Below are 20,254 nucleotides of genomic sequence, written 5' to 3' on the forward strand. Positions count from 1 at the left end.
AACATGGGTCCCTGGTGCTGTGAGGCAACAATGCTAACTACTATGCCATTGTGACGCTCAAATAAATGTAATTGATTTTTAGAACTAGTCCCCAAACTTGGATATATCACACTCAGTCCACTCACGAAGATCACTCATAAAGACTGAGGCTTGATTTTATGTAACAACCATGTCTTTCACTTCATTTCAAATACCCTGTGAAAATCCAAACACAGTATCTCATGAAAGTATTTGATTTCAAACAGAATGACGTGTTGTGATTTGGGATTCACTGCCTGACAATGGTGCAGGAAGTAAATTCTACTGTAACTTTCAAAAGGGAACTGGACAGATTCTGCAGGAAAATAAACTTGCAGGGTGATGGGATCAATCAGACTGTTCATTCAAAGAACTAGCATGGGAATGGTGGGCTTAATGGCCTCCTTCTTTGCCCTTTGATTCTCGTTTACATTTGAAGAAAATCTTAGACTTGAACCAGAGTTTGGCAGTATTTGGGAAATATCTGAAATCCACTTCCTACGAGGGGGGTAGAAGCGGAGATGATGGAATGTTTCCAGAAGGAAATTGTATGGGATTTTGAGGGAAATAAACCGATAGGGATACGGGAATAGAACAAAGTTGTGAATCTTTGGAATTCTCTACCCCAGAGGGCTGTGGGAGCTCAGTCATTGAGTGTGTTTCAAGCAGAGACTGACAGATTTCTAAATCCCAATAACACAAAGGGATATGGGGACAATGTGGGGAAAAAGGCATTGAAGTGGATGATCAGCCATGATCGTATTGAATGGTGGAGCAGGCTCGACGGGCTGAATGGCCAACTCCGGCTCCGATGTTCCAATGATACAAAGATATTGTGAAGAGGACATCAGGAGGTTACAAAAGGATATAGATAGGTTACGTGAGTGGGAAAAGATCTGTAAAATCTAGTATTTTGTGGGAGAATGTGACATTGTCCATTTTTGGCAGGAAGAATAAAAAAGCTTATTATCTAAATGGTGATAGATTGCAGAGCTCTGAGATTCAGAGGGATCTGGGTGTCCAAGAGCATGAATCACAAAAGGTGAGTATACAGGTACAGCAAGTAATTAGGAAAGGTAATAAAATGTTATTGTTTATTGTGAGGGGAATTGAATACAAAAGTAGGGAGGTTATGCTTCAGTTATACAGGACATCAGTGAGACCACATCTGGAGCACTGTGTACAGTATTGCTCTCATTTAAGGAATGATGTCAATGTGTTGGAAGCAGTTCAGAGAAGGTTTACTGGACTCATACCTGGAACTGGAGGCTGGGCTTACGAGGAATGATTGGCTTGTGACTGATGAAGTTCAGGTGACTTGATTGGACCGTATAAGATCCTGAAGGGCCTTGACAGGGTGGATGTGGAAAGGATGTTTCCTCTGGTGAGAGAATGTAGAAATTGAAGTCACTTTAAAAGTAATAACTTGCCCACTTAAGGCAGAGGAGAACCTTTTCTCTCCGAGGGTCGCGAGTCTTTGGAACTCTCTTCCTCAAAGGGCAATGGAAACAGAGTCTGTGAATATTTTCAAGGTGGAGCTGGATAGATTCTTGCCAAGAAGGTGAAAGGTTATCAGTGGGTCAGCGGGAATGTGGTTTTGAGGTTTCAATCAGATCAGCCAGGAACTTATTGAATGGTGGAGCAGGCTCGAGGGGCCGAGTGGCCTACTCCTGCTCCTAATTTGTATGTTATCACATCCTTTATAATAGATTGTAGCATTTTCCCTCCAACTGATGTCAGGCTAATGGGTCTGTGGTTCCCCGTTTTCTCTCTCCCCTCCTTAAATATTGGGGTTATATTTACCACCTTCCAATCTGCAGGAACCATTCCATAATCTATAGAATTTTGAAAGATGACCACCAATGTATCCACTATCTCTACAGCCACCTCTTTCAACACTCTGGGATGGAGAGCAGCAGCTTTTGGGGATTTATTAACTTTCAACCACATTATTTTCTCCAGTACTGCTTTTTCACTAATACTAATCTCTTTCAGTTCCTCGTGCTCACTAGTCCCTTTGTTCCCTTGCGTTTTTAGAACAATTTCTGTATCTTCCTCCATGAAGACAAACAAACATCGTTTAGTTTCTCTGCCATTTCCTTATTCCCCATTATAAACTCTCCTGTCTCTGCCTGGAATGGACCCACATTGGTCTTTGCTAATCTTTTCCTTTTCACATTCATATAGGAGCTTTTCCAGTCGGTTTTTATGTTTCTCGCCAGTTTACCCTCATATTCTATTTTCTCTCGATCAGTTGATTGATCCTCCTTTGCTGAATTCTAAAACAAGTTCCCAATCCTTAAGCTTACACTTATTTTGTCCACTTTATGAGCCTCTTCCTTTGATTTAATGGATTTTGAATATTTCCTGTTCACCACAGTTGCATGAATTTTCCTGTCTCAGATTCCGAGAGAAAGAGAAGAGAGAACGAAATGCAGTCCTGGATGTAATTGAAGCAGAAACAATAACAGCAGAATCCATCACTGTAATCAATTGTGAACTTGTTGGTGTCTCAGCAGGGACGAGGAAACACAGAATCCCTTCCCACACTGAGAGCAGGTGAACGGCCTCTCCCCAGTGTGAACAAACTGGTGTCGCCGCAGGTTGGATAAGTCAGTGAATCCCTTCTCACACTGAGAGCAAGTGAACAACTTCTCCCCAGTGTGAACTCTCTGGTGTGTCTGCAGGTTGGATAACTGAGTGAATCCCTTCCCACATACAGAGCAGGTGAACGGCTTCTCTCCAGCATGAACAAACTTGTGTCTCTGCAGGTTGGATAAGTGAGTGAATCCCTTCCCACACTGAGAGCAGGTGAATGGCCTCTCCCCAGTGTGAACTCGCTGATGTATCCGCAGGTTGATTAACTGACTGAATCCCTTCCCACACTGAGAGCAGGTGAACGGCCTCTCCCCAGTGTGAACTCGCTGATGTATCCGCAGGTTGATTAATTGAGTGAATCCCTTCCCACACTGAGAGCAGGTGAACGGCCTCTCCCCAGTGTGAACTCGCTGATGTAAATTCAGGCGAGATAACTGAGTGAATCCCTTCTCACACTGAGAGCAGGTGAATGGCCTCTCCCCAGTGTGAATGCGTCGATGAATCTCCAGCTCTGATGGGGCTCTGTATCCCTTCCCACAGTCCCCACATTTCCACCGTTTCTCCATATTTTGGGTCTCCTCGAGTCTCTCCAGGTTGGACTATCAGTTGAAGCTTTGACCACACACAGAACACGTGTACGGTCTCTCCCCGCTGTGAATGGTGTGATGTTTTTTTCAGGCTGTATGACTTGTTAAAGCTCTTTCCACAGTCAGTGCGTGTGACTCGGTGCTTTTCCAGTCACAATGATGTTTAAATTTTTTTGAAGCCAACAGGTTGGGCAAACATTACTCCTTCTAGATAATGGCCAATGAATCGAGTGACTGTCAGATCTAGACGTAATGTTTGAGATTTCAGTCTGTAAATCCTATCCTTTTAACATCCTGTGAAAGGAGTTTACAAAAGACATCACTGTCAGTACTGGGTAGAAATTCAGAACAGACAATTGTAGTTTCTCTGGAACATTCTTTCCTCTCTCATTCCCCAAAAGCTGTAAATCTCCGTCCCACACACACTCCCTCCATTCTCACTCTGCTGTGCCTAATATTCACCCTCCCAATTCTCCTGAAGGTGCTGATTCAGGCTGATTGACAGACCCATGCTCACTGCTTCCTGTCCAGGACACAGAGATCATAACAAACAGGAGCTGCAGTCAGCCATTTGGCCATTCGAACCTGCTCAACCATTCAATGGATCATTGGCCGATCTACCTCAGCACCATTTTCCAACACTATCCCCCATATCCCTCAATATGTTCAATATTGAGAAACATGTCAATCTCGGTCTTGAAAATACTTCTCGACTGAGGCTCCACAGTCCTCTGGGTTAGAGAATTCCAAAGCTTCATTACATTGTCTTTAAATTCATTGACAATCCCGGCCCCGGGTCACTGTCCGTGTGGAGTCTGCACATTCTCCCCGTGTCTACATGGGTCTCACCCCCACAATGTAAAACGATGTGCAGGGTCGGTGAATTGGCTATGCTGAATTGCCACTTATTTGGGAAAAAAAGAACTGGGTACTCTTAATTTTTTTTTAAAATAAATGAATTTATGGGATTTGGGCGTCACTGGTTAGGCCAGTATTTGTTGCCCATCCCTAGTTGCCCTTCAGAAAGTGGTGGTGAGTTGCCTCCTTGCACACCCACTGTGCTGTTAGGGAGGAAGTTCCAGAATGTTGCCCCAGCGACAGTGAAGGAACGGCGATATATTCCCAAGTCGGTCTGGTGAGTGACTTGGAAGGGAACCTCTAGGTTGTGGGGTGCCCAGGTATCTGCTGCTCTTGTCCTTCTAGATAATAGTGGTCGCTTTGCTGAGCACCTTAGGTCTGTGCACATTCAGGACCCTGACCTTCCCGTTGCTTGCCATTTTATTTATTTATATAAATTTGGAGTACCCAATTCATTTTTTCCAATTAAGGGACAATTTTACGGTGCCAATCCTCCTACGCTGCACATCTTTGGGTTGTAGGGGCAAACGCCAAGCAGACACGGAGAAAATGTGCATACTCCACGTGGACAGTGACCCAGAGCTGGGATCGAACCTGGGATCTCGGTGCCGTGAGGCAGCAGTGATTAACCACTGTGCCATCGTGCTGTCCCTGCTCGCCATTTTAACACAAGACCCTGCTCCCATGCCTGCCCTTGGCTTGTTGCAATGTTCCAGTGACGCTCAACACAAACTGGAGGAACAGCATATCATCTTCCGGTTAGGAACGCTACAGCCTTTCGATCTCAACATCAAATTCAACAACTTCACCCCCACCTCAACCCATTTGTTTTCTTTCCATTTCATTTGAACTGTCTATTACCTGTTATTTCTTTCTTGTCTTTCTTCATATATATATTTGCCCCTCACTCTTTCCCCCTATCTTATTCCCCCTTTCTTTACCTTTTGTCCTCTTTGCTTCCCCCTTCACCCCTTCTTCTCATTTTACCTCTCTCCCAACCATGCCCCCCTCCCCCCACATCTGCATCTGTCACAGCTTACCCTCTGATTTTAGTTTCTCTGCTGTTTGATCTTTCACACTTTTATTCTCTCTGGGGCTGCCATTATAATATTTATTTTATTAATAATTTTTATTGTCACAAATAGAATTACATTAACACTGCAATTAAGTTACTGTGAAAAGCCCCTAGTCGCCACATTCCGGCATGTGTTCGGGTACACAGAGGGAGAATTCAGAATGTCCAAATTACCTAACAGCACATCTTTTGGGAATTTTGGGAAGGAACCGGAGCACCCGGAGAAAACCCACACAGACACGGGGAGAACGTGCAGACTCCGCACAGTGAGCCAAGCCGGGAATTGAACCTGGGACCCTGGCGCTGGGAAACCACAGTGCTAACCACTGTGCTACCCTTTAGCACTCTTTTTCCATTTTTTCTGTGGTCCGGACTCATCTGTCTTTCCCTCGCCCGACAGTATAAATATCTCCCACTTTCTATCCTTTTTACCTTTGACAAAGGGTTACCTGGACTGGAAAATATTCGCTCTTTTCTCTCCTTACAGATGCTGCCAGACTGGCTGAGATTTTCCAGCATTTTCTCTTCTGGAAATATATAACGTAGGTACAGTACTATATTACACAACTAGAAATAATAATAAATGTGCTTTATTACAGAACCAATAATATATCTAATCTGTACGATATAACAACACTACACATATTTCAATCCAATATTAATTTACTGTCCCCTTAAATGTCAGCCATCTCCTGGGGAAACCAGTCCATTAATTGTGAACACTAGGAAAGAGACCATCAGGGGCAGCAAGGTAGCACAGTGGTTAGGCCAGTTGCTTCACAGCTCCAGGGTACCAGGTTCGATTCCTGTCTGTGCAGAGTCAGCACGTTCTCCCCGTGTCTGCGTGGGTTTCCTCCGGGTGTTCTGGTTTCCTCCTACAGTGCAAAGATGTGCAAGTTAGGTGGATTGGCCCTTAGTGTGCAGAAAGTTTAGGTGAGGTTACTGGGTTTCAGGGATGGGGTGGGCTAAAGTGGGATGGTCTTTCCAAGGGTCGGTGCAGACTCAATGGGACAATTGGCCTCCTTCTGCACTGGAAATTCTATGAATCCTTTTAGCCAGACAAATAAATGTGTCAAGCTGAGGGAGCAAAGGATGTCAATGTCTTTAAGAGAGAGAGAGAGACCTGGGCCAAGCTTTCCAGAGTTTGCACCCTCCCTGGATTCACTTCCTTTCCCTTCAGTTGCTGCAAGTGACCAATTGAAGGTGAGAATGAGAAAATAAATGGAAAGGGGGAGGGAGGGGGGGAGAAAGTGTTTTACTCACAGATGTTGCGCACAGCAGGACTTTTCAGTCTGAATGAAGCTGGAACGTCATTAACACAACGCCCGCACTCTGATTGGTTGGAGGACCAGAGTCCTTCCGGTCCTCCAACACTTCCCATTGGTTTCTGGCCAACTGAAAACATAAGCAACGGATGACACGTGATCATTGATGCCCTTTTGACCTCAATTGGAATAACCGTCACTACGCATGCGCAGCATCGCCTCTCCTTTGGACATGCGCAGCTCCTGGCTGTCCTCTTCCCCCCCCCCCACCCCCCGGTGGATAGAGCAGTTTCCCCGGCGCGGGGGACTATGGGAGATTCAGTCGCCAGTACCCATCCGGAGCCCAATCTCCAAACCCCTGGGACTGGGATGAAAGTGGGAGTGGAGGGCAGGGACCCCATTCCAGACACAAAGTACATGTAACTGGGTTCGATTGGGTTTGAATCTGACGTCCCCCTTAGAAAACAGTTTGTTAACTTCAGACATCTGGGTGACATATTGGGGAGGGCAATAGGTGAGAGTGAAGTTGAACCCGAGAGTCAGCACCTTCAGGGGAGTAGAATTGGGGGGAAAGCAGGAGGAGAATAGTGGGATGAATTAGTGTTACAATCAATAGGGAGGGAGTGTGTGGAGGCAGAGACAGAGAGAAGCAGTATTTTCTGTCACATGATCATGAGCTTGGACAATTTTAACAAATCATCTGTGAAACCTGGATTTACAATGTCCCTGTGAATCACCTTGGGAAATTTAATTACATTAAATGTGCTGTATAAATGCAAATTAATCTGGTTATTGAAGATTGACACTTGAGCTCCTCCACTACCCAGACCACAAAGTCACCGATCATGGACAGTCTGATTAACCAGCTTATTCACACAGATCAGACCAGCCCACCCATTCTCAGTGAATCTGCTTTTCTCAGGCTCCTTGTAACTCCATCCCTGCTCTCACTGCGCTGAGCTCAAGTGTGAACAAAGCATTTATGTCTTCAGATTTTTAGCGTGAGAGGTTAAACCTATTAGGAGACGATGAATAGGCCGGGTCACTGCTCTCTTCACAATACAAAGCTTTGGGGCTAATGGAGGGCTGTAAATTATGAAAGATTTTGATACACAGGGAGAATGTTTTCACTTGTAAGGGTAAGAGCAAAACTAGAGGCTATCAATGTGATAATCTAATCAGGAATTCAAGAGAAATTTCTTCCCCAGAGAGTGGTGGGAATGTGGAACTCGCTACCACAGGGATTGGTGGAGGTGAATAACATCGATATTTTTTGGGGAAGCTGAATGAACACATGAAGGAGAAATGAACAGACGGATACACTGATCGAGTCAGATGGGAAAGCATGAGAGGAGGCTCAGGTGAAGTCTAAACACTGGCATGGATTGGTTGGGCTGTTTCTATGTTGTATATTCAATGTAATTTAGCCTGGTATTGCCTTTAACTCTCACATAGTCGATTCCGGGTGAAAGAGAAACAGTTTCATTCCCAGAAAAACATTTCAGCTCTTGTCCAATTAATGCCTCTTGTCAGCCAGGTGTCCGTGTAAGGAGTCAAGGTATTCAATGCAACTACAAAGATCTCATGTAATTTGTACCAATATATCTTTGAAGAGACAATCTTTTTTTCAAATGGACTGGATTATTTAAATTTATTAGGTTTTAATCAATTCTTTAAAGTGATTGATTATCAGACAGTCTTATTCAAATCGGAGAGTTTGTTTTATACAAGACAAAGTAGGCACATGATCAGCACCCCATTCACCATCTCCACCATTTAAAATATATATATATATATATATATATATATATATATATATATATATAAAAAACTTTTTTACCAGCACAATTTTTTCCCCTTACAAACAACAACCCCTCCCCCGGTAACAAAATAACACGAAATCGCACTGAGCAAGAAATATACATGGCAAAATGGTATATTTACATAGCTTTATACAGTGGCTCTCTCCCGCACGTGCCAGTTTCCCCCACCCTTCATGTTATCTCCTGCTCATCCATCCCCCCAAGCAATCCCCCATTCCCCCCCCCCCCCCCCCCGGTTGCTGCTGCTGCTGACCGACCTTCCTCTAACGCTCCGCGAGATAGTCTAGGAACGGTTGCCACCGCCTGTAGAACCCCTGCGCAGACCCTCTCAAGGCAAACTTGATCCTCTCCAGCTTTATGAACCCAGCCATGTCGTTTATCCAGGCCTCCACGCTAGGGGGCTTCGCCTCCTTCCACATTAGCAAGATCCTTCGCTGGGCTACTAGGGACGCAAAGGCCAGAATGCCGGCCTCTTTCGCCTCCTGCACTCCCGGCTTGTCCACTACTCCAAATATTGCTAGCCCCCAGCTTGGCATGACCCGGACTTTCACCACCTGAGATATTGCTCCCGCCACTCCTCTCCAGAACCCCTCCAGCGCCGGGCATGACCAAAACATATGGACATGGTTCGCCGGACTCCCTGAACACCGTCCACATCTGTCCTCTACCCCAAAGAACCTACTCAACCTCGCCCCCGTCAAGTGCGCTCTGTGAACCACCTTAAATTGTATCAGGCTGAGCCTGGCACATGAGGAGGAGGAGGAGGAATTAACCCTACCCAGGGCATCAGCCCACAAACCTTCCTCGATCTCCTCCCCCAGCTCCTCCCCCCATTTACCCTTCAACTCTTCTGGTAGCGCTTCCCCCTCTTCTTTCATCTCTTGGTGTATTGCCGAAACCTTGCCCTCCCCGGCCCATACACCAGAGATCACCCTGGACCATCTCCACCATTGATACCCAGTGGCAGCAGTGTGTAGCATCTACAAGTGGCACAGTAGCACAGTGGTTAGCACCTTTGCTCACATCACCAGGAACCGACTTTGATTCAGGGCTTGGGTCATTGTCTGTGAGTAGCCTGCACATTCTCGTTGTGTCTGCGTGGGTTTCCTCCGGTTTCCTCCCACAAGTCCTGAAAGATGTGCTGTTAGGTGAATTGGACATTCTGAATTCTCCCAGTGTAACTGAACAGGCGCCGGTGTGTGGCAACAAGGGGATTTTCACAGTAACTTCATTGCAGTGTTATTGTAAGCCTACTTGTGACAATAATAATAAGATTATTAGAATAAAGAATATTATTACCATCTCCCAACATTTATTTTCTAAGGGGCTCTGTGGAGTTGAGGTTTGAATCAGATCAGCCGTGAACTTATTGAATGGTGGAGCAGGCTCAAGGGGCCAAGTGGCCTACTCCTGCTCCTAATTCGTATGTTATCACATCATTTATAATAGATTGTAGCATTTTCCCAACGACTGATGTCAGGCTGATGGGTCTGTGGTTCCCCGTTTTCTCTCTCCCTCCTTAAATATTGGGGTTACATTTACCACCTTCCAATCTGCAGGAACCATTCCAGAATCTATAGAATTTTGAAAGATGATCACCAATGTATCCACTATCTCTAGTCACCTCTTTCAACACTCTGGGATGTAGAGCAGCAGCTTTTGGGGATTTATTAACTTTCAACCACGCTAATTTCTCCAGTACTACTTTTTCATTAAGACTAATCTCTTTCAGTTCCTAGTGCTCACTGGTCCCTTGGTTCTCTAGTGTTTTTGTGACAATTTCTGTATCTTCCTCCGTGAAGACATTCACACATTGTTTAGTTTCTCTGCCATTTCCTTATTCCCCATTATAAACTCTCTTGTCTCTGCCTAGAATGGACCCACATTGGTCTTTGCTAATCTTTTCCTTTTCACATTCCTATCGGAACTTTTCCAGTCGGTTTTCATGTTTTTCCCCAGTTTGCTCTCATATTCTATTTTCTCTTTATCAGTTTCTTGGTCCTCCTTTGCTGAATTCTAAAACAAGTTCCCAATCCTCAGGCTCACTACTATTTTGGCCACTTTATGAGCCTCTTCCTTTGATCTAATGGAATCTTTAACTTTTCTTGTTCGCCACGGTTGCATCACTTTTCCTGTCTCAGATTCCCTGAGAGAGAAAGAGAAGAGAGAACGAAATGCAGTCCTGGATGTAATTGAAGCAGAAACAATAACAGCAGAATCCATCACTGTAAACAATTGTGAACTTGTTGATGTCTCAGCAGGGACGAGGAAAGACAGAATCCCTTCCCACACTGAGAGCAGGTGAACGGCCTCTCCCCAGTGTGAATTCGCTGGTGTGTCTGCAGGCAATTTGACTGAGTGAATCCTTTCCCACAATGTGAGCATGTAAATGGCTTCTCCCCAGTGTGAATTCGTTGGTGTGACTGCAGGTTCTCTAACCAAGTGAATCCCTTTCCACACTGAGAGCAGGTGAATAGCCTCACCCCAGTGTGAACTCGCTGGTGTCTCCTCAGGTCGGATAACTCACTGAATCCCTTCCCACACTGAAAGCAGATGAATGGCCTCTCCCCGGTGTGAACTCGCTGGTGTTTTTTCAGGCTGGATAACTGAGTGAATCCCTTCTCACACTGAGAGCAGGTGTACGGCCTCTCCCCAGTGTGACTGCGTCGGTGAACTTCCAGCTCTGATGGGGATCTGTATCCCTTCCCACAGTCCCCACATTTCCACCGTTTCTCCATGTTTTGGGTCTCCTCCTGTCTCTCCAGGTTGGACTATCTGTTGAGGCCTCGTCGACACACAGAACACGTGTACGGTCTCTCCCCGCTGCGAATGGTGCAATGTTTTTTCAGGCTGTGTAACTAGTTAAGGCTTTTTCCACAGTCAGTGCTCTGGAACACTCTCACTCGGGTGTGTGTGTGTCTCGGTGCTTTTCCAGTCACACTGATGGTTAAAATCTTTTGAAGCCATCAGGGCAAACATTTCTCCTTCTGGATTTAATGGCCGATGAACCGAGTGAGTCTGTCAGATCTAGACGTGATGTTTGAGATTTCTGTCTGTAAATTCTGTCCTTTTAACATCCTGTAAAAGGAGTTTACAAAAGACATCACAATCCGTACAGGATAGAAATTCAGAACAGATTATTTTAATTTCTCTGGAACATTCTTTCCTCTCTTGTTCCCCAAAAGCTGTAAATCTCCATCCCAGACACTCTCCCTCCATTCTCACTCTGCTGTATCTAATATTCACCCTCCCAATTCTCCTGAAGGTGCTGATTCAGGCTGATTGACAGACCCATGCTCACTGCTTCCTGTCCAGGACACAGAGATCATAACAAATAGGAGCTACAGTCGGCCATTCAGTCCATCGAGCCTACTCGACCATTCAATGAGATAATTGGCTGATCTACCTCAGCACCATTTTCCCAAACTATTCCCCAGTTCCCTCGATCTCTTCAATATCGAGAAACCTATCAGTGTCTATCTTGAAAATACTTGATGACTGAGGCTCCACGGTCTCTGGGGGAGAGAATTCCAAAGTTTCACCACATCCTCAAGTGAAGAAATCCCTCCTCATCTCAGCTTTCTCTCCATTTTCCTGCCTTTTCCCCATAACCCTCGACTCCCTCGTAGGATTCGATGGGGAAGCAGTGATGGTGAGCGTGCCTTTTGTTTCTCTTTGTTTGTGCCTGAGAGGATGGGGGAGGGGTGGACTTTAAGGGCGGAGGGAAGTCAGCGGCCTTGGCCGGGGGCCACCATGCTAGCTGGGCGGGCTAGTTGTCGGGAGTGAAGTGGGCGGTTGCCAGGAGGAAGGGGGGGTGGTGATTGGGTTATGGCGGAAGATATCGGAAGGCAGGCCTGGTGACCCGGGCTGGGGGCTGGCTTAAAATGGAATCTGGCTGATTGGCAGGGGAGCTCCCTCTCTCTCTCTCTCTCTCCCTCTCTCTCTTCTTCCCCCCCCCCCAAGGCCGGGTTGAATGGGCCGGTTAAACGGTCACATGTTTTTGCGCATTGGAGGAGCCTGAAGGCGGACGTGGTGTTCTTGCAGGAGACGATCCTGAAGTTGGGGGATCAGACGAGGCTGAGGAAGGGGATGGTGGGGCAGGGGCTCCACTCGGGGTTCGACATGAAGACGAGGGGGTGGCGCTGTTGGTTATTAAGAGATTGTTTTTTGGGGTGGGGGAGCATTGTGGCCGATCCGGTATGTGACAGTCAGTGGGTAGTTGGAGGGGATGCCGGTATTCCTGATTTATGTCCGGAATTGGGACGAGGTCGATTTTTATGAGGCGGGTGTTAGGGAAGATCCCGGACCTGGACAATGCACCGGATGACTATGGAGGGTGATGTCGATACGATCCTGGATCTGAGTTTGGATCGGTTGAGTTTTAAGTCGGGTGGAGGAGGGTCATGAAGTACATCAGGGGCGGAACCACAGAGGTTTGGGAAGCCGAGGGCGAAGGAGTTTTCGTATTTCTCTCGTACGCACCGGGTGTATTCCCGGATCGACAGTTTGTTATGGACAAGGTGCTGTGGGCCGGGGTGGCCGACTCGGAGATTGTGGTTTCCGGCCACGCGCCGCACTGGGTGGATTTGCGGGAGGTGCAGGGGAAGGGGGGGGGGGGGGGGCAATGGCCGCAGTGGAGGTTAGATGTGGGGCTGTTGGCGAATGGAGGAGTGTGTGAGCAAGTGAGAGCTGCCACACTGGGCTATGTGCAGTTGAACGACACGCGGGAGGTCACAGCCACCATGCTGTGGGAGGCACTTAAGGCGGTAGTTAGGGGGAGTTTATTTCGATCGATGTGCATAGGGAGAGGGTGGAGCGTGAAATGAAATGAAAAATGAAAATCGCTTATTGTCACAAGTAGGCTTCAAATGAAGTTACTTTGAAAAGCCCCTAGTCGCCATATTCCGGCGCCTGTTTGGAGAGACTGGTAAGGGAAGAGGGCGAGGCTGGTAGGGGATACTCTGAGGGTGGATCAGAGGGACTCGGTGGCCCCGGAGGAGAGGTTGTTAAAGAAGAGGCAGAGGCTCCAGATGGAGTTTGGGTTGGTGTCCACGGGGCAGTTGCGGAGGGCCAGAGGGGCAGTGTATGAGTGGGGAAAAGGCGAGCAGGCTGCTGGCCCATCAGCTGAGGAAGCAGGCAGCGGCGAGGGAGATTGGTACAGTGAGGAACGAGAGGGGCAAGGTGGTAACGGATCTGGAGGGGATGAATGGGGCATTTGAGGCCTTCTATAGGGGGCTGTATGAGACGGAGCCCCCAACCAGGGAGGAGGGGTCGAGACAGTCCCTGGATGGGTTGGAGTTCCCTAAGGTGGAGGGGGGAAGAGGGTGCAGCGGCTGGGGGAGGTCTGTGTGTATGTGTATGGGGCGGGGAGACCCCATGGGTGAAGCAGGTGTTCCTGGAGACGGGATGGGAGGGGGCAGGGCGTTGCTGAAGGGGTTCTCGGATGTTATGGGTGTGGGGGTGGCCCCGGGTCCGGAGGTGGCGATATTCGGTGTGTCGGAGGATGCGGGAGTCCAGGTGGGGAGAGGCCGATGTTTTGGCCTCCGCCTCCCTGATAGCCCGGAGATGGATTTTGTTGTGCTGGCGGGACTCGGAGCAGCCGGAAGCGGGAATGTGGGTGAGCGACCTGGCAGAATTCCTGCAGCTGGAGAAGGTCACGTTCGCTTTGTGGGGGTCGGCAGAGGGGCTCACCCGGAGGTGGAAACCTTTCATCGATCATTCGGTGCTCACAAATGGTTTAAGGGTGTTGAATTTTGAGCTTGAGAGTGGGACTAGACAGGGCTGCCTCTGCCCCCCTTGCTGTTTGCGTTGGCCATTGAGCCCTTGCCGGAGGATATTAGATCAGATCATTGGATATCAGGACTGGAGGGTGGGGTGAGGCAGCACAAGATCACTCTGTGTGCAGATGACGGGCTGCTGTTTGTGTCGACCTCCAGTGTTTCAGTCCGGCCATTATTGGAGTAGTGGATAGATTTTTTTAAAAGTATTTTTATTCAGGTTTTAGCATTTTAACGTTTACAGCAGATAACATTACAAAATAAAATCAACACACAACCCCCAAACCCACCCAACCCCCAACTCCCGAACCAACCGCCCCACCTCACTCCCTCCCCACCTCACTCCCTCCCCCCAAGCAGTTGACGGGCAACTCATTCATTTTAATGAAGGTGATCCTCCCTCGCCATGAAATCCAAAGATACGACCACTGGGCAAGGTCCCACCTAATAGTCACCATCAGCTGTGGAAAGTTGGCCCCACACAGCTGTCTGAAAGAGTGGGGGTCATTGACATTCCCAAATATTTAAATCCCAAGGGGGACCATCTGAAGTGGAAGTTAGCAAGATGAGGGGCCTTACCCCTCAACCCCTCCCCACCGGCATTCAGTGACTCCCAGACTCCACTGGTCCCTTTTGGAAGAGAAATCCAGAGAATCACAACCCTCTGAGGGAAGAGATGACTGTAAATATATAACGTAGCTACAGCACAATATTACACTATTGAAATAATAATAAATATACTTCATTATAGAACCATAAATAATATATCTAATCTGTACCATTTAACAACACTGGTCATATCTCTGTCCGATATTAATTTACTGTCCCCTTAAATATCAGCCAAATCCTGGGGAAAGCAGCCCTTAAATTCTGAACTTCAGGAAATAGACCATTCTTTTAGCCAGACGAATAAATGTGTCAAGCTGAGGGAGCAAAGGATGTCAATGTCTTTAAGACAGTAAGAAGTCTTACAACTCCAGGTTCAAGTCCAACAGGTTTCTTTCGATATCACTAGCTTTCGGAGCGCTAGTGAGAACAAACCTGTTGGACTTTAACCTGGTGTTGCAAGGTGTGCTCACCCCAGTCCAACGCCGGCATCTCCACACAATGTCTTTAAGAGAGAGAGAGAGAGACCTGGGCCAAGCTTTGCAGAGTCTGCACCCTCCCTGGATTCACTTCCTTTCCCTTCAGTTGCTGCAAGTGACCAATTGAAGGTCAGAATGAGAAAAGAAATTGTTTCACTCACAGATGTTGGAGACAGGAGGAGGTTTTACCTTCACTTCCGCTGTGACATCACAATGGAGCCCTCCCTGAATCAGCCAATAGGAATTACTCTATTCCGCGGTGTCGTCACTGGGTTCCAGTGCGCGGACGCGGGAGCCCCGCCCGTTCAACCCCCTCCCTCCACACCTCCTCGAGACAAGTTTCCAGACAACCGGCTGACGGCTCCGACCAGAGCTGGAAGCCGCTCGGTGATCTCCCCCCTGCCTGAGACTGCGCATGTCTAAAGGAGAATGGATGCTGCGCATGTGCAGGGGAGTTCACCTCCTGACCTTCCTGCTGAGGCATTGACCATTGGGAAGAGTTGCACGACCGGAAGGACTCTGGTCCTCCAGCCAATCAGAGCGCGGGGTTTGTGTGACTGAGCTTCACTCCGGCGGAAACTTCCTCCTGGGCCTTCAGCAAACAAACCTCCAGACGCCGCTGGTTCTCCAGCATTCTGCACCTTTCATCAACAGTGACAGGAATGATCACCCCCGCCCCCGGCCTGAGCTTTACACCTCTGGCGGGGGAATACCAGGGGCCGAATTAACGGAAGAACTCAAACTCTTCCTGAAAATGTGCAGTGAATGAAGTACCTCTGATCAGGGAGGCATCAAACCTCCACCTTCTCGTCCTGTGGGTGAGCCCTCGAGCAGAACCTCCAGAAAACCGGGGGGGGGGGGGGGATGGGCAGTATTTATGATGTTCCCTGTGGTGCAAGTGGACACCAGGTCGTTCACGGCACGAAGAAGTCGGCGATTCTAGTCTGACATTGCTGTGGGACTGGAAAGAAGGTAAAATCTCCGCCCCTCGGGTGCAAAGTTACCCAAATATCCACATGGGCAGCACGGTAGCACAAGTGGATAGCACTGTGGCTTCACAGCGCCAGGGTCCCAGGTTCGATTCCCGGCTTGGGTCACTGTCTGTGCGGAGTCTGCACGTCCTCCCCGTGTCTGCGTGGGTTTCCTCCGGGTGCTCCGGTTTCCTCCCACAGTCCAAAGACGTGCAGGTTAGGTAGATTGGCCATGCTAAATTGCCCTTTAGTGACCAAAAAGGTTAGGAGGGGCTATTGGGTTACGGGGATAGGGTGGAAGTGAGGGCTTAAGTGGGTCGGTGCAGACTCGATGGGCTGAATGGCCTCCTTCTGCACTGTATGTTCTATAACCCACCTCCTCACAAGCCGAGACTAACGCCCGAGCTTGTAGCTGGGGGGGGGGGTAACCAGGTAACCGGGAGCTTATCCACCAGAGGATATATGTGGCCGTTGAAGTGACCAACCACGGAAGAGTTAGTCGAAGCTAACAGCAAAATCCACAAAAGCTTTCGCAATGAACTCCGGGGAGTCGTTCGGGCATCCAAAGACATTCATTATTGAAACAACATCTTCATGCACCAAACCTCTAATGATCACATATCCATCTCCTTTGTCCTTGGTACAGGTTTCAACCTTAAAAGGGATATTTTTATTAATAAGGATTGACACACCCATGCTACTTGATGACAAAGAGGCAAAGAAAATCCTTCCCAACCGATCCAGCCTCAATTTAAAGTGTTCCTCATCATAGAATCCCGACAGTGCAGAAGGATGCCATTCAGCCCATTGATTCCGCACCTGCCTTTGAAAGAGGACCCTACCTAGGCCCATGACTCCACCGTGTCACTGTCACCCAGTAACCCTACCTAACCTATTTGAACACTAAGGGGCCAATCCACCTAACTTGCACATCTTTGCCCTGTGGGAGGGAACCGGAGAAGCCAGAGAAAACCCACGCAGACATGAGGAGAAGGTGCAAACTCCACCCAGGCAGTCACTCGAGGCCCGAATTTAACTTGTGTCCCTGGTGCTGTGAGGCAGCTGTGCTAACCACTGTGCCACCTTGCCGCACCAAATGAGTTTAAGCTTGATGAGATTCCTGCAATAAAGCTATGTCGACTTTCACCTTAAGAAAGGAGAGGATTTTTTTCCTTCTGATAGGGTGATGGATGCCCCGTACATTCCCTGAGAAAATTTGCAGATTAACTGCTGCCATTAGTTAGGCGACAGAGAGACAGGAACAGATTTTCACGCCACAATCGGGCGTGCGCCATTACCCCCTCCTCCAACTCTCTTTACACCAGAGGCACCAAAGTCTCCCCAAACTGCTCCTTTCACAGATAAAAGCCCCATCTGTACCAGAGTAGGATAAAGTCAACAACACATAAACCCTCCCATAATAACAAAAATACAAAAGAATCACGACCACAACAGATTCAAGGGGACAATCCTCAATATGACTGAGGACTCGGAGGATTAACCCCACGGCCAGACTGTTGTTACCCTCGGGATACCTTCTCCAAACTGAGGAGAAGAAAAGAAGGGCCAACAAGGGAATGGGGATCGAATGTCCTTCCCACATTTTAGACCCACCCGTGAAGACCTGCATCCACCACCACCCACCCGTTGGCAATGGCGCCACTCGGTTCTGCCATGATTAACGTTCGGATAATAGAAGAAAGACGACGGATAATAAGCACACGGCACATCTACCATAACTGAGATAAGATAATCCGAGTCCCTGTAACACTCGAGGAGAAGAAGACATTCAATCGGCCCTCACAGAATAACAACTCCCTTCAACAGGATAAAAGATAACAAATTCAGACAACAACACCATGATAGGGAAAGAGTCCGGATTAGTTAGTCCGAGCTGCAAACCATCCCTACAAATCCTTGCCCTTCATAGATTTAATGAAGGCCGATGCAGTAGTCGGATTATCAAAAGCCTTGACGGACTTGTCGGATACATCATGATCCGAGCAGGTTTGGTGGGCCGAAGGGCCTGTTCCTGTGCTGTACTGTCCTTTGTTCTTTGTTGTTCTTTTTTTAAAAAAATATATTTTATTGAAAATTTTTTCCTGAACAACATTTTTCCCGCTTACAAAACAAACGAAACGATAACAATAACAAAACAGAAATTTTTAACTTTTTAACAATAATAATAATAATAATACCCAAGTAACAAAACCTCATTCTCTATTGTCCTAAACTCAACTAAACCTCCTCCCCCCCCCTTCCCCCCCCCTCCCCCTGGGTTGCTGCTGCTGGTCATCTGTCTTCCCTCTAACGTTCCCCTAGGTAGTCGAGAAATGGCTGCCACCGCCTGGTGAACCCTTGAGCCGATCCTCTCAGGGCAAACTTTATCTGCTCCAGTTTAATGAACCCCGCCATATCGTTTACCCAGGCCTCCAGTCCGGGGGGTTTCGCCTCCTTCCACATGAGTAGGATCCTGCGCCGGGCTACGAGGGACGCAAAGGCCACGACATCGGCCTCTTTCGCCTCCTGCACTCCCGGCTCTTACGCAACTCCAAATAGAGCTAACCCCCAGCTTGGTTTGACCCGGGCATTCACCATCTGCGAGATCACTCCCATCACTCCCTTCCAATATCCTTCCAGTGCCGGGCACGCCCAAAACATATGTGCGTGGTTTGCCGGGCTCCCGCCACACCTCCCACATCTGTTCTCCACTCCAAAAAACCTGCTCAATCTTGCCCCCGTTATGTGTGCTCTATGTAGCACCTTAAATTGAATCAGGCTAAGCCTGGCGCATGAGGAAGAGGAGTTTTCCCTGCTTAGGGCATCAGCCCACATACCCTCCTCTATCTCCTCCCCTAGTTCTTCCCACTTTCCTTTTAGTTCGCCCACCGACTCCTCCCCCTCTTCCCTCATCTCTCTGTAAATCTCTGACATCTTGCCCTCTCCGACCCACACCCCTGAAAGCACCGTGTCCTGTATCCCCTGTGTCGGGAGCCGCGGAAATTCCCTCACCTGTTGTCTAGAAAACTCCCTCACCTGCATATATCTCAAGAAATTTCCCCGGGGTAACTTATACTTTTCCTCCAGTGCTCCCAAGCTCGCAAAAGTCCCATCTATGAATAAATCTCCCACCTTCCTAATTCCCAACGGGTACCAGCTCTGAAATCCTCCATCCATTCTTCCTGGGGCGAACCTATGGTTGTTCCTGATAGGGGACCCCACCAGGGCTCCCCGCACCCCTCTCTGTCGCCTCCACTGTCCCCATATGTTCAGTGTTGCCGCCACCACCGGGTTCGTGGTGTACTTTTTAGGTGAGAGCGGTAGCGGTGCCGTCACCAGCGCCTCTAGACTCGTTCCTTTACAGGACCTTCTCTCCAGCCTTTTCCACGCCGCTCCCTCACCCTCCATCATCCATCTACGTATCATTGCCACATTGGCGGCCCAATAATAATCTCCCAAGTTCGGTAGTGCCAGTCCTCCTCTGTCCCTACTGCGCTGAAGGAACCCCCTCCTTACTCTCGGAACTTTCCCTGCCCACACAAAGCTCGTAATGCTCCTATCTATTTTATTAAAAAAGGTCCTGGTGATTAAAATAGGGAGACATTGGAATACAAATAAGAACCTCGGGAGGACCATCATCTTAATTGCTTGCACCCTGCCCGCCAGCGATAAAGGCTGCATGTCCCACCTCTTAAAGTCCTTCTCCATTTGTTCTACCAGCCGTGTCAGATTAAGTCTGTGCAAGGTTCCCCAGCTCCTCGCGATCTGAATCCCCAGGTATCGGAAGTTTCTTTCCACTTTCCTTAGCGGTTTGCCTTCTATCTCTCTACTCTGGTCCCCTGGATGTATCACAAATAATTCACTCTTCCCCATGTTTAACCTATACCCCGAAAATTCCCCGAACCTCCTCAAAATTCGCATAACCTCTATCATCCCCCCCGCTGGGTCCGACATGTATAACAATAGGTCATCCGCGTATAGCGAGACTCGGTGTTCTTCTCCCCCTCTAGTCACCCCTCTCCATTTCCTGGAGTCTCTCAACGCCATGGCCAGAGGTTCAATTGCCAATGCAAACAACAATGGAGACAGCGGGCATCCCTGTCTTGTTCCCCTATATAATCGGCAATACTCCGATCTATGTCGACCTGTAACTACGCTTGCCGTTGGTGCCCCATAAAGTAGTCTAACCCAGCGAAT

The 20,254-nt window shown here is 48.1% G+C and overlaps 1 protein-coding gene and 1 long non-coding RNA gene across 3 annotated transcripts in view; one reads left to right on the forward strand and one right to left on the reverse strand.

Moving 5' to 3' along the window:
• The window catches only part of LOC140422392 (uncharacterized), a 60,770-nt gene that overhangs the window by 26,807 nt on the left and 13,709 nt on the right, over nt 1–20,254 (forward strand). The window lies entirely within an intron of this gene.
• LOC140422407 (uncharacterized) lies at nt 2,488–6,517 on the reverse strand. 2 transcript variants are annotated; one of them, XR_011947435.1, is made up of 3 exons: nt 6,400–6,517; nt 5,311–5,663; nt 2,488–3,497 (listed from the first exon to the last, which is right to left on the reverse strand). It is a non-coding gene; the product is annotated as an uncharacterized lncRNA (long non-coding RNA). The 2 variants fall into 2 exon arrangements; XR_011947434.1 differs by lacking the exon at nt 6,400–6,517 and having other exon boundaries at nt 5,311–6,264.

Source organism: Scyliorhinus torazame, chromosome 5 (genome assembly GCF_047496885.1).
Source record: "Scyliorhinus torazame isolate Kashiwa2021f chromosome 5, sScyTor2.1, whole genome shotgun sequence".
Classification (NCBI taxonomy): Eukaryota; Metazoa; Chordata; class Chondrichthyes; order Carcharhiniformes; family Scyliorhinidae; genus Scyliorhinus; species Scyliorhinus torazame.